We start from the raw sequence: 15453 nt of genomic DNA on the forward strand, positions 1-15453 counted from the left end.
CTCGCGAGAAAGGGCTAGATCCAGGGGAAGGCAGGAAATCATCAAGTGAGGACAGTTGTCAGGTCTGTACCCACTTCAGTTACTAATGTAAACAGGAATCGCCAAGAGCAATTGAGATATATATTATATATTATTTCTTTCTTGTTTTTGCTGTGTAAGTCTTAGTGAAATGAATACTTAAGGAAATATTTGTGTCACCCTAAGGAAAAGATGACTTGCTTATTTCAATGAGATATGTTTCAGAGGTAGGGTTAGTCATTAAAGGAACTTAAATAGATGTCTTTTATTTTTAAAAATAAGTTTCATAGCACTTGGAAAAACTAAAGAGGCAGTTTGGGTGGGGTTTATTGCTGAGTCTCTGGGACATCCTAATAATTCAGATGACAATTTCTACTGTCTCCCCAGCACTGGGAACTGGTTGGGAACTGCTATAGTAACTACCACCACCAATCTTAATCACTAAGATTCTGCTGACCTGCCCTCTGTGTTTAGTAGAGGATGGACAAAGTCTTTTTCCTCAGTCCCTGATTACCCAGTGGTTAATTTTTTAAAGAAAACCCTAAAATTCAAGAAGAACAAAATAAAAATGTGGAAATAGACATGTTTATAGAGTAAAAAAGTTCTGATCCAAGTTTAACTCCAGCCCAGAGACAGATTAGATAGGCCTCATTCTTTTTTTTTTCTTTTAATTTTATTTTATTTTTAAACTTTACATAATTGTATTAGTTTTGCCAAATATCAAAATGAATCCACCACAGGTATACATGTGTTCCCCATCCTGAACCCTCCTCTCTCCTCCCTCCCCATACCATCCCTCTGGGTCGTCCCAGTGCACTAGCCCCAAGCATCCAGTATTGTGCATCGAACCTGGACTGGCATCTCGTTTCATACATGATATTTTACATGTTTCAATGCCATTCTCCCAAATCTTCCCACCCTCTCCCTCTCCCACAGAGTCCATAAGACTGTTCTATACATCAGTGTCTCTTTTGCTGTCTCGTACACAGGGTTATTGTTACCATCTTTCTAAATTCCATATATGTGCGTTAGTATACTGTATTGGTGTTTTTCCTTCTGGCTTACTTCACTCTGTATAATAGGCTCCAGTTTCATCCACCTCATTAGAACTGATTCAAATGTATTCTTTTTAATGGCTGAGTAATACTCCATTGTGTATATGTACCACAGCTTTCTTATCCATTCATCTGCTGATGGACATCTAGGTTGCTTCCACGTCCTGGCTATTATAAACAGTGCTGCGATGAACATTGGGGTACACGTGTCTCTTTCCCTTCTGGTTTCCTCAGTGTGTATGCCCAGCAGTGGAATTGCTGGATCATAAGGCAGGTCTATTTCCAGTTTTTTAAGGAATCTCCACACTGTTCTCCATAGTGGCTGTACTAGTTTGCATTCCCACCAACAGTGTAAGAGGGTTCCCTTTTCTCCACACCCTCTCCAGCATTTATTACTTGTAGACTTTTGGATCGCAGCCATTCTGACTGGTGTGAAATGGTACCTCATAGTGGTTTTGATTTGCATTTCTCTGATGAGTGATGTTGAGCATCTTTTCATGTGTTTGTTAGCCATCTGTATGTCTTCTTTGGAGAAATGTCTATTTAGTTCTTTGGCCCATTTTTTGATTGGGTCATTTATTTTTCTGGAGTTGAGCTGTAGGAGTTGCTTGTATATTTTTGAGATTAGTTGTTTGTCAGTTGCTTCGTTTGCTATTATTTTCTCCCATTCTGAAGGCTGTCTTTTCACCTTGCTAATAGTTTCCTTTGATGTGCAGAAGCTTTTAAGGTTAATTAGGTCCCATTTGTTTATTTTTGCTTTTATTTCCAATATTCTGGGAGGTGGGTCATAGAGGATGCTGCTGTGATGCATGTCAGCGAGTGTTTTGCCTATGTTCTCCTCTAGGAGTTTTATAGTTTCTGGTCTTACATTTAGATCTTTAATCCATTTTGAGTTTATTTTTGTGTATGGTGTTAGAAAGTGTTCTAGTTTCATTCTTTTACATGTAGTTGACCAGATTTCCCAGCACCACTTGTTAAAGAGATTGTCTTTAATCCATTGTATATTCTTGCCTCCTTTGTCAAAGATAAGGTGTCCATATGTGCGTGGATTTATCTCTGGGCTTTCTATTTTGTTCCATTGATCTATATTTCTTTGTGCCAGTACCATACTGTCTTGATAACTGTGGCTTTGTAGTAGAGCCTCATTCTTAAACATCTAACTTCAGGAAACCACCCCTGAATCATGAATCAGCCATAGGTATACCTATATCCCCTCCCGTTAGAAATGTACACTCATTTCACCATCTGTGAATATAAGGTCAAATATACATGGATTGTTTCTGGCAATTTTAGTTAATAGTGAGTTCTTAGTTTAATATGAAGGAGATTAATTTTCTCATTGAACTATTATTCTTATGTGAATTTACATTCAATATTCTTTATCTGTACTTTAATGAAAATAATGAATCTGAATAAAATAGTATATATAATATTTATTTTAGTTAGTTAGTTTAGTCACTTAGTCGTGTCTGACCCCATGAATTGCAGCACGCCAGGCCTCCTTGTCCATCACCAACTCCCAGAGTTCACTCAAACTCACGTCCATCGAGTCGGTGATGCCATCCAGCCATCTCATCCTCTGTCATCCCCTTTTCTGCCTGCCCTCAATCCCTCCCAGCATCAGAGTCTTTTCCAATGAGTCAACTCTTCACATGACTATTTTTCATTTAGTGATTCTTTAAGGGATTGCCCATGCTGAGCTGTCTGCAGAGGTCAGAGCACTGTAAATACTATTTTGACAAAGACGTATTTCACACAGGTTGAAATATTGACAAGTTCAATAGGAAGCTAGAGGGTTATATACGTGAAAGCTATTCTCTGAAAGCAAATCTTAATGAAAAGTCAAAGAGTGAGACAATGTTCATTACCAGACAGTCCTTTAGAGGTTGCATAAGAGGAAGCATGCAGAACTGGCTCTGCCATGAGGACTAATCATAAACACAAATGTCTTGAGCAGATGGATGCTGAGCTGCTAGACTCAGGACCTTTCAAAAAAAATGGGAGTGGTACAGCCTTCAGCTTTGCTCTTTGTCTCTTGTAACAATGTATTGAAGCTGTGTCTTTCAGTTGGCCCAGATGCTTTGTTTTCCTTCTGATTTAGAAACAAGTCTCACACCATTGGCATCATCGAAAACATCAGGCCATAGGGAACCCCTGTACATAACATAGCTGCTTTTCTATGAGTTTCTCATTTTTGCCCATATAATTAGCAGCACAGCCTAAAATGCCTCCCACGTTATTTCTTAGGTACATACCTAGATCATCACTCACATCTTGTTTACAAGGAAGTAGGCACCTATTTATTTGTTACAGAGCTGCTGATACAGAGCTGAAGTAAAAAATAGCAGAATTGATTAACCCAGATGGTATTTGATTAAGGAGTAAATACAGCGAAACTCATTAAGTCTGCAGGTACTGAGAGCCTGGTGTCTTTTTGCTTGTCTCTCTCTCTGAGTCTTTGGGAGAGAAAATCATTCAAAACTGTTATGTGAATCCCTGTGTCATACAGTTTTAATTTCCTTTTATTTTTTTTTAAATCTCAGGTTCTACAACAACTGAAGCAAACATTTTCCATCAGGCACTTCTTGAAGGAAATACTGCTATGGAAGTTTCCCTAACAGTATTAGATACCATATCATTTTTCACTCAGTGTTTCAAGGTAAAAATGAAAAGTTAGAATTTAGTCAGTATAATTGCAAAGAAAATACACAGAAATTAACTAGGCAGATGAAGCTTAGTACAGTAGAAAAGCCCCCAGTAAGAAGTCAGGAAACTTGGGTGGCAGACCTAGTGTGACCTCAAGAAATCATCAAGACTCATCCTTAAAATCAGAGAGTTGGACTGTTATAATTTGTTCCTTATTCTTCTTCTCTGTTATTTCTGTGTTTAAAACAGGTTTTTTTTTTTTCATACTTTTATGAAAATATCCAGTCATTTCTAGCCCAAATTATGATTGAGTCCGTTTATCCAAATACCCGTTGAAAATAGGTGTCTTGTGAAGCCAGAAGATGTCCGGGCAGGCTGGCTGGCTGGTTTCCCTTGTCAGGTGCTTATTGGTTTTATTTAGATGCTTGCCTCTCAGTACAAATCATCATTGCTAGGATTAAAAAATAGAAGAAGAAGAAATTGAAAACAGTTATCTTGCAGGATTGTTGAAGGTGTAAAATGAGATAATGGATGTTAGAGAGCTTTGAATAAACACTATATAACTATGTGCTTTGCTTAGTTGCTCAGTCGTGTCTGACTCTTTGGGACCGCATGGACTGTAGCCCATCAGGCTCCTCTGTCCCTGGGATTCTCCAGGCAAGAATGCTGGAGTGGGTTGCCATTTCCTCCTCCAGGGGATCTTCCCAACTGAGAGATTGAACCCAAGTTTTCTGCATTGCAGGAGGATTCTTTACCAGCTGAGCTACCAGGGGAGCCCATGTAACCATAATGTGAGGTAACAGTAGCAGGAGAAGTCAAAAGTAAAAACTCTTGCTGGCTTTTCATCTGAGTTACACAGATTTTTTTCTTTTCTTTCCCCTTCTCAAAGTAATTCAGTTAATTGCTCAGGCCTCCAGATTTACTATGGAAACCAGGCCTGTGCTTTTCATAGAGGCTTATAAGGGAAAACTAAATTAGACTCTAATCAGAAATAAGCTTCAGTATCTTTATATGAAGTATTAAGTTTATTCTGATTAAAATGCAACCCAAATTCGTTTTTTATTATGCCAGTAAATAAGACATTTGGTTTCATGGTTTGCATTGCATTTCTTCCTCCTGTTCAGACATTTCTTATTTATATAAGATACATCTCTTGGTAGATGACAGGCACTATCCTAAGTGATTTAGAAATATTAGCTCCGGGGAGCGAGCTCCGCCCCTGGCAAAGGTCATGAGGAAGGAGGCTTGGCATACGCAAAGGCGGGATCAAGCCTCAGAAGTCTCCCTGGAAATTCTCGAGCAATCTACCCCCAAAACCAGAGTCTGCCTACTTTCTGCTTTGTGCTTTCACCTACACCTCTGACTTTACGGGGGGCTGTCCCCCACTACCTCTCTCTGAAAACAGAGTTAGCTTACAGCTCCAGTTAATAATTCTTGGGTGTGACAGTGTTTCAACCTACAAACTCCTTTGGAAATCCTCTAGCCTGCCTGAATAAGTTTTTCCGGCCACATGTGATTGTTCAGAGCCTCCCAACTGTGAGAGGCAGGAGATGTTCTAAACTGTCTAAACACAGATTCTTTTGAGTAGTTAAAAGATTGATTAGAAATTGTATTGGTGAAGGGTTTTTCACTTGTTGGGCCAATGTTTGCTGCTAAGTCTCCATACTCCTTACCTACTGTGTCCTTGGCAGTGTATTGATTGTTATAATGGGTGTATAGAAATGTAAGTAGTAGCCTCAATGTTTGTAACCTTGGACGCTTGAGTTAATTCTTTTCTTGACTGAGCCCACCTCACCTTTGCCCTATAGGAATGCAACTCTATCCAATGCTTTTTGGAGGCTGGCGCCTGACTGTAGAATAATCGCCTGACTTTGGAATAATCACCTTTAGAGAAAAATAAGTTTCTTAAAATGTTAACAGGCCTCCTGGCCAGAAGATGATGTAAATCACCTGAACTTTTGCATATGATAAGTTTGAAAGCCTGGCTTCGATTAGAACCAGGAACTGCTGTCCTTGCATGACTCCACCCCTTCCCCCATTATCCTCTATGCACAACTTAAGGTATAAACTACTTTGAAAAATAAAGTACACCCCTTTTTGTTCACCGAAATTTGGTCTCCCCATGTCGTTCTTTCTTTCACCTTCTGGCTGAATTTTTCCTCTGAGGCGGGGAAGCTCGTCAAGCCTACTAATTTTGCCTGGGCTTCTAAGATCCGACTGGGGAGGCCTTAGTGTCTCCTCTCCTTCGGGAGAATGGGAGGACGCCTGCGGCCTTCGTAGGTGACGTTAATTCCCTGCTTTGGAATTGTATTCAGCCTCTTTTCTTCACTGAATTTTCCTACTGAGCTATCCTTATTTCAGCCACTTTTCTCCACTAAATTTCCTCACTGAGCTATCCTCATTCTATTACTCTTTATATCCTTAATTAACGTTTAATTAAGCAATTGTTTCCTGATCTTCGCCTACGCCATCTCTCCTTCGAATACCCTTGATCAGTCGGGGCTGGACCCCGGCAATTAGCTCATTTTCTGTTGTGGGACTGGAGGTAGAAAAGGGGACTGCAGATGGGCACCACAGATCTTTTTGAGATAATGAGAATGACTAGGTTGTAATAAATGGACAACTCCGTAAATTTACTAAAAATAATTTAATGATAAATTTAAAATAGGTAAATTTTGTTGTATGTAAATTAAACCCCAATCAACTTAAAAGTACAAATTTGAACTGACCTTTGATTCTCACACTAGCTTTGCGATGTAGATGCTGTTATTTTTCCCATTAAAAATTTGTTTTTACTTATGTAGCTCCGTGGGTCTTAGTTGCAGCACTCAGGATCTTTGATCTTCTCGGGATGCAGGATCTTTTCACTGTGGCATACACATTCTTAGTTGCAGCATGTGGGATCTAGTTGCTTGACTAGGGTTTGCACCTGGGCTCCTCCCGATGCCAGTGTGGAGTCTTAACCAATGGACCGCCAGGGAAGTCTCTATTTTTCCCATTTTAAAGTGAGATAAGTGAAGCTCACAGGGAGCTTAATGTCACATAGCTAGTTGGTAGCAGATCAGGATTATAATTTTGCCAATTATCGTAAGAGTCCATGCTTCTAAACACTACCCCATTCTTTTAAAAAAGTAGACTAAAGAAATGTCTATCATCGTTACCAATAAATCTGTTACACGTTACATATTGTTTTGCTTTTTTTTTAGATCTCATTCTAATTTTTTTTTTAATTAAAGGATAATTGCCTTACAGACGGAGAAGGCAATGGCACCCCACTCCAGTACTCTTGCCTGGAAAATCCCATAGACGGAGAAGCCTGGTAGGCTGCAGTCCATGGGGTCACTAAGAGTCGGAGACGACTGAGCGACTTCACTTTCACTTTTCACTTTCATGCATTGGAGGAGGAAATGGCAACCCACTCGTGTTCTTGCCTGGAGAATCCCAGGGAAGGGGGAGCCTGGTGGGCTGCCATCTATGGGGTCGCACAGAGTCGGACATGACTGAAGTGACTTAGCAGCAGCAGCAGTAGCTTTACAGATTTTTATTTTCTATCAAAGCTCAACATGAATCAGCCATAGGTATACATATATCCCTTCCCTTTAGAAACTCCCTCCCATCTCCCGCCCCATCCCACCCTAGGTTGATACAGAGCCGCTGTTTGAGTTTCTTGAGACAACAGCAGATTCCTGTTGGCTATCTACTTTACATATGGTAATATAAGTTTCTGTGTTACTCTCCTCATACATCTCACACTATCCTCCCCTCCTCCCATGTCCATAAATCTATTCTCCATGTCTATTTCTCCATGCTGCCCTGCAAATAAATTTTTCAGTATCATTTTTCTAGATTCTGTATATATGTGTCAGTATACGATATTTATGTCTCTTTCTGACTTACTTCATTATGTATAATAGGCTCTAGGTTCATCCACTTCATCAGAACTGACTCAAACGTGTTCCTTTTTATGGCTGAGTAATATTCCATTGTGTATATGTACGACAACTTCTTTATCCATTCATCTGTCGATGGACATCTAGCTTGCTTCCATATTCTAGCTATTGTAAAGAGTGCTGCAATGAACAATGGGATACATGTGTCTTTTTCAATTTTGGTTTCCTCAGGGTATATGCCTAGGAGTGGGACTGCTGGGTCATATGGCAGTTTTATTCCTAGTTTTTAAAGGAATCTCCATACCGTCTGCCTTAGTGGCTGTATCAATTTACATTCCCGCCAACAGTGCAAGAGCATTCCCTTTTCTCCACATGCTCTCCAGCATTCACTGTTTGTAGACTTTTTGATGATGGCCATTCTGACCGGTATGAGGTGATATCTCATTGTAGTTTTGATTTGCATTTCTCTAATAATGAGCAATGTTGAGTATCTTTTCATGTGTTTGTTAGCCATCTGTATGTCTTCTTTGGAGAAATGTCTGTTTTGCTCTTTTCCCCACTTTTTGATTGGGTTGTTTGTTTTTCTGGTATTGAGTTGTATGCGCTACTTGTATATTTTGGAAATTAATCCTGTGTCTCTTGTTTCATTTGCTATTATTTTCTCCCATTCTGAGGGCTGTCTTTTCACCTTGCTTATAGTACCTTTTGCTGTGCAAAGGCTTTTAAGTTTAATCAGGTCCCACTTGTTTACTTTTGTTTTTATTTCCAGTACTCTAGGAGGTGGGTCATAGAGGATCTGGCTTTGATTTATGTCATCGAGTGTTCTGCCTATGTTTTCCTCTAAGAGTTGTATAGTTTCTGGTCTTACATTTAGGTCTTTAATCCATTTTGAGCTTATCTTTGTGTGTGCTGTTAGGAAGTGTTCTAATTTCATTCTTTTACATGTAGCTGTTCAGTTTTCCCAGCACCATTCATTGAAGAGGCTGTCTCTGCCCCATTGTATGTTCTTGCCTCCTTTGTCAAAAATAAGGTACCCATAGGTGCATGGGTTTATTTCTGGGATTTCTATCTTGTTCCATTGGTCTATATTTCTGTTTTTCTACCAGTAACATACTGTCTCGATGACTGCAGCTTTGTACTATAATTTGAAATCAGGAAAGTTGATGCCTCCAGTTCTGTTCTTCTTTCTCAGTATTGCTTTGGCTATTCAGGGTCGTTATGTGTTTCCATAGGAATGGTGAAATATTTTGTTCTAGTTCTGTGAAAAGTGCCATTGGTCATTTGATAGGGATCACACTGAATCTATAGATTGCATTTGGTAATATAGTCATTTTCACAATATTGATTCCTCATCCTTCCATCTGTTTATGTCATCTTTGATTTCTTTCAGCAGTGTCTTATAATTTTCTGTGTACAGTTCTTTTGCTTCCTTAGGTAGTTTATTCCTAGATACTTAATTCTTTCTGTTGCAATGCTGAATGGGATTGATTCCTTAATTTCTTTTTCTGTTTTTTCATTGTTAGTAGATAGAAATTCAAGTGATTTCTGCATATTGATTTTGTATCCTGCAACTTTGCTAAATTCACTGATTAGGTCTATTAATTTTCTGATAGTATCTTTTGGGTTTTCTATGTACAATATCATGTCATCTGCAAACAGTGAGAGCTTTACTTCTTCTTTTCCATCTGGATTCCTTTTATTTCTTTTTCTTCTCTTATTGCTGTAGCTAGGACTTCCAAAACTATGTTGACTAGTGGTGAAAGTGGACACCCTTGTCTTGTTCCTGATCTTAGGGGGAATGTTTTCAGTTTTTCACCATTGAGAATAATGTTTACTGTAGTTTTATCGTATATGACCTTACTATGTTGAGGTAGGTTTGTTCTATGCCCATTTTTTGAAGAGTTTTAATCATAAATGGGTGCTGAATTTTGTCAAAGACTTTTTCTGCATCTATTGAGATTATATGGTTTCTATCTTTCCATTGGTTAATATGGTGTATCACCTTGATTGATTTGCCTATACTGATGAATCCTTGCATCCCTGGAATAAACCCAACTTGATCCTGGTGTATGAGCTTTTTAATATGTTATTGAATTCTGTTTGCTAAAATGTTGTTGAGGATTTTTGAATCTATGTTCATCAGTGTTATTGGCCTGTAGTTTTCTTTTTTGGTGTTGTCTTTGTCTGGTTTTGGTATCAGGGTGATGGTGGCCTCATAGAATGAGTTTGGAAGTGTTCCTTTCTCTGCAATTTTTTGAAAGAGTTTTAGAAAGATAGGCATTAGCTCTTTTCTAAATGTTTGATAGAGTTCTCCTGTGAAGCCATCAGGTCCTGGGCTTTTGTTTTTTGGGAGATTTTTTATCACACTTCCAATTTCAGTGCTCGTAATTGGGCTGTTCATAATTTCTATTTCTTCCTGGTTCAGTCATGGAAGATTGAACTTTTCTAAGAATCTGTCCATTTCTTCCAGTTTATCTATTTTATTGCCATATAGTTGTTTGTAATAGTCTCTTATAATCCTTTGTATTTCTGTATCATCTGTTGTAACCTCTCCTCCTTCATTTCTAACTTTGTTGATTTGATTCTTCTCTCTTTTTTTCCTGATAAGTCTGGCTAAGGGTTTGTCAATTTTGTTGATCTTCTCAAAGAACCAGCTTTTAGTTTTATTAATCTTATTATTGTTTCTTTCCTTTCTATTTTATTTATTTTGGCTAAGATCTTTTGATTTCTTTCCTTCTACTAATTTTCAGTTTTTTTGTTCTTTTTCCAGTTGTTTTAGATGTAGAGTTAGGTTGTCTATTTTGATGTTTTTCTTGTTTCTTGAGGTAGGATTGTATTGCTATCAACTTCCCTCTTAGAACTGCTTTTGCTGCATCCCATACATTTTGAGTTGCTGTGTTTTCATTGTCATTTGTTTCTGAAATTTTTTGATTTCCCTTTTGATTTCTTCAGTAACCTGTTGGTTATTTAGAAATGTGTTGTTCAATCTCCATCTGTTTGTGTTTCTTACAGTTTTTTTCTTGTGAAAAAAATCTCATCTCATCTCATAGCATGGTCAGAAAAGATGCTTGATACAATTTCAATTTTCTTAAATTTACTGAGGTTTCTTTTGTGACCCAAGATGTGGTCTATCCTGGAGAATGTTCCATGTGCACTTGAGAAGAAGGTGTATTCTTCTGCATTTGGATGGAATGTCCTGAAGATATCAGTGAGATCCATTTCATCTAATGTGACTTGTGTTTCATTATTAATTTTCTGTTTTGATGATCTGTCTATTGGTGTGTTTCATTATTAATTTTCTGTTTTGATGATCTGTCTATTGGTGTGAGTGGGTGTTAAAGTCTCCTACTCTTATTGTGTTACTGTCAAATTCTCCTTTTCTGTCTGTTAGTACTTATCTTATGTATTGAGGTGCTCCTATGTTGGGTGCATAGATATTTACAATTGTTACATATTCCTGTTGGATTGATCCCTTGATCATTATGTAGTGTCCTTCCTTATCTCTTGTAATATTCTTTATCTTGAGGTCTACTTTGTTTGATATGAAGATTGCTACCCCAGCTTTCTTTTGCTTTCCATTTGCATGGAATATATTTTTCCATCCTCTCACTTTCGGTCTATATGTGTCTTTAGGTCTGAAGTGGGTTTCTTGTAGACAGCATATACATGGGTCTTGTTTTTGTATCCATTCAGCCAGTCTGTGTCTTTTGGTTGGAGCAATTAATCTGTTTCCACTTAAAGTAATTATTGATATATTCCTAGTGCCATTGTCTTCATTGTTTGGGGTTTGTTTCTGCAGATCTTTTTCTTCTCTTGTATTTCCTGACTGTATAGTCCCTGTAACATTTGTTGTCGGAGAAGGCAATGGCACCCCACTCCAATACTCTTGCCTGGGAAATCCCATGGATGGAGGAGCCTGGTAGGCTGCAGTCCATGGAGTCGCGAAGAGTCGGATATGACTGAGCGAATTCACTTTCACTTTTCACTTTCATGCATTGGAGAAGGAAATGGCAACCCACTCCAGTGTTCTTGTCTGGAGAATCCCAGGGACAGGGGAGCCTGGTGGGCTTCCGTCTATGGGGTCGCACAGAGTCAGACATGACTGAAGCGACTTACCAGCAGCAGCAGCAACATTTGTTGTAAAGCTGGTTTGATGGTACTGAATTCTCTTAACTTTTGCTTGTTTGAAAAGTTTTTGATTTCTCCATCAATTTTGAATGAGATCCTTGCCAGGTAATCTTGGTTGTAGATTTTTCTGTTTCAGTACTTTAAATATATCTTGCCATTCCCTTCTGGCCTGCACAGTTTCTGCTGAAAGATCAGCTGTTAAACGTATGGGGTTTCCCTTGTGTGTTATTTATTGCTTCTCCCTTGCTGCTTTTAATATTCTTTCTTTGTGTTTAGTCTTTGTTAGTTTGATTCATATGTGTCTTGGCATGTTTCTCCTTGGGCTTATCCTGTATGGGACTCTTTGCACCTCTTGGACTTGATTGGCCATTTCCTTTTCCATGTTGGGGAAATTTTCAATTATAATCTCTTAAAAACTTTTCTCATACCCTTTCTTTTTCTCTTCTTCTGGGACCCCCATAATTCTAATGTTGGTGCATTTAATATTGTCCCAGAGGTCTTTGAGACTATCCTCAGTTATTTTCATTCTTTTTACTTTATTCTGCTCTTCAGTAGTTATTTCCACCACTTTTTATTCCAGCTAACTGATCCCTTCTTCTGCTTCAGATATTCTGCTATTAATTCCTTCTAGAGTATTTTTAATTTCAGTAATTGTGTTGTCCGTCTCTGTATATTTATTCTTTAATTCTTCTAGGTCTTTGTTAGTTGGTTCTTGTATTTTCTCCATTCTGTTCTCAAGGGTTTTGATCATCTTTAGTATCATTATACTGAATTCTTTTTCAGGTAGTTTGCCTATTTCCTCTTCGTTTATTTGGACTTTCTGTGTTTCTTGTTTGTTCCTTCATTTGTGCATTATTTCTCTGCTTTTTCATTATTTTTTTTTTAAACTTATTGTGTTTGAGGTCTCCTTTTTCCAGGCTTCAAGGTTGAGTTCTGTCTTCCTTTTGGTTTCTGCCCTCCTAAAGTTTGTCCAGTGGTTTGTGTAATTTTCATATAGGGTGAAATTTGTGCTGAGTTTTTGTTGTTGTTGTTTTTCGTCTCTTGGGCAAGGTTGAATGAGGTTGGAATCCTGCTGCTGCTGATTTGGTTTGTAGTTTTGTTTTGTTTGTGGGGATGAAGCATCCTGCACAGGGTGTTACTAGTGTTGGGTGATGCTGGGTCTTGTATTCAAGTGCTTTCCTTTGTGGGATTTCTCACCCTTTGATACTACCTAGGCTTAGTTCTCTGGTTGTCTAGGGCCTTGGAGTCACTGCTTCCACTCCAAAGGCTCAGGGCTTGATGTCTGGTCAGGAGTGAAGATTCCACAAGTGGTTTGTTATGGCATTAAGTGATATTAAAACAAATATCCAAGAATGAGCAACCAAAGATGAATCTCAGACAAACGGCAGTTACAAAATCAGGCAAATAATAATTAAAATAATGGAATATACACATATACATATACACCCATAAACAAAATCAAAACAGTCCAACAAAAACAAAGTACAATAGATTGACCCGGCAAACAAAGGAAATAAAAAATTTATGTAACAGTTAAGAAAAAAACTTGGAACACATGTACACCCATGGCTGATTCATGTCAATATATGGCAAAACCACTACACTATTATAAAGTAATTAGCCTCCAAGTAAAATAAATAAATTTTAAAAAATAAATAAATTTAAAAAATAGCTTTAAAAATTAAAAATAAAGAAAAAAAAAAAAACTAAAGCAAAAACTGCAAAACAAAACTAAAGCAAGGTTCCAAGTGGGGAATAACCAATGAAAACAAAACTAACACATATGTTGAGAGGAAAGGAAAGAAACACTAGATATGCAAAATTAAATAAAGGTAGATAAAGAAGACTTATATATGTTAAAGATTAACTGCAAAGGGAGAAGAACTTTAGGAAAAGCAAATAAGGAATAATTTTAAGAAAAACAATAATAGGTTTAAAAAATTGAAATTAAAGAGAAAAGAAGAGAAAAGGAAGAGGAAAGGAAAAAAGAAAAAAAAAAAAAAAGGAAAACTTCACAGGACTGCAAATGGCCAACATAGAAGCAAAGGTTTATAACAATAAAAAGTGTTATTGAAAAGAAAAACCTCAAAAGCTTAATTAGATTTCATAGCGCCAATAAAATTTAGAACTACAATGGGGGGGAGGGGGGGATGCAAAGGAATAAAAAAGGAAAAGAAAAGAAAAAAATCCAAAAGAAACTCCAGAACAATTCAAAACATAAGAATAATAAATGTTTCTCTTGAGCCACTGCTGTCAGAGTCCTTTTCCTTGCTGGGAGTCACAGTCCACCTCACCTCCCTAGGGTGCCCCCCAACACCGTGCTGGTCTCTGGACCTGCTGTGGAGGTAGCTCAGATTCTAATCTGGTCCTACTCCTGTGTGTTCTTGCCTCCAGTGTACACAGCTATCAGAACTAGTGCATTTTTTTTTTTTGCGGGAGCTCTTATTTTCCTTTTATATATTCTGTAGACACAGAGTCTGCCAAGTTGATTGTGTGGATTTAGTCTGCAGCTTGTAGAGCTGGTGGGAAGGTTTTGGCTCAGCCTGGGGTTTCAATTGTGATTTTATTTCCATCTCTGCCTGTGGGTCACCCACTGGGGTTTGCTCCTGAGGCTTGCTCCTGGGGCTGCCCTGGAGGATTTGGGTTCTGCCCCAGTGAGGGCCAGTTGTAGAGGTAGTGCAGCTGCTTGGGTTGCAGGGGTTCTGGCAGCACCAGGAACTCAGGGGAGTTGGTTGCTAAGGCAGCAGGAAATATAGTGCTCTAGAAGCATATGGCAATGAGTATTGGCCACTCCAATATTCTTGTCTGGAGAACCCCCTGACAGGGAAACCTGGCAGGCCACAGCCCACAGGGTCGCAAAGAGCAGGAAACAACTGAAGTGACCCCGCATGCATAGACCGAAGACTTTTTTTTTTTTTTTGCTTGTGGTAGATCTGCCCCAGTGAGGGTTGAGTGTGAAGGAAATGCAGCTACTTGGGTTGCGGGGACCCTGGTGGCGCCAAGGGTGCAAGGACATGGACTGTCTCAGCCACATGAATTATGGCCCTATCAGAGTCTTTTTTTTTTTTCAAGCCTCTGGTACCTGGTGATCAGAAGGCCTCTTTGGCTCTTCTTTCTCCATAGGTCTGCCCATTAGGCACTTTTAAGTGCCCTTTAGGGCCCCCTTGCCTGGGGTCCTTCTCTGTTATTCCACACATCAGGCACACAGAGGGCCCCCCGTCTGGGGTCTTATTCTATAGATTGGTATGTCAGGCACTTAAAGGGGAACCCTGGGTGGGGTCCTACTCTGTAGTTCTGTGCATCAGGCACCTGATGGGCCAGCCTCTCTATTGTTCAGCAGCCGATCCAGGCCTGTAGGGAGAGAGTCTATGTGATGGCTCCACCCCTATGCGTAACTCAGCAGTATCACCTTGCTTCCATGGCTCCCTGGCTTTCCTCCACAGGCATTTCACACCACGGTCTCCTCGCTCACATCCCCTTGGTCCATCTCTCTGCAGTCAACAGCAGCCCTCACCCTGGGAATGCTCCATAATCTCTACGCTCCAGCTCCCAGCTGCTTAGCCTTCTAGGGGACTGCGTCCTTGTCCGGGGTACGTATGGCTGCAGCAAGGACTGTCTGATTCTCATTCCATTTAGGCTGCCATACATTAGCTGTTTCACCCTCAGCATGAAATGTTTCTCCTCTGACTCAGACAATTGCCCCGATGTGGGGATCA

General features: G+C 39.1%; 1 protein-coding gene across 1 annotated transcript in view; it reads left to right on the plus strand.

The window, feature by feature from the left end:
- LOC139181212 (dedicator of cytokinesis protein 11-like) overlaps nucleotides 1–15453 on the plus strand; it is a 205748-nt gene that overhangs the window by 129293 nt on the left and 61002 nt on the right. The gene's annotated exons all lie outside the window — the stretch shown is intronic.

The sequence above is a fragment of the Bos indicus genome, chromosome X (genome assembly GCF_029378745.1).
Source record: "Bos indicus isolate NIAB-ARS_2022 breed Sahiwal x Tharparkar chromosome X, NIAB-ARS_B.indTharparkar_mat_pri_1.0, whole genome shotgun sequence".
In the NCBI taxonomy this organism is placed as follows: Eukaryota; Metazoa; Chordata; class Mammalia; order Artiodactyla; family Bovidae; genus Bos; species Bos indicus.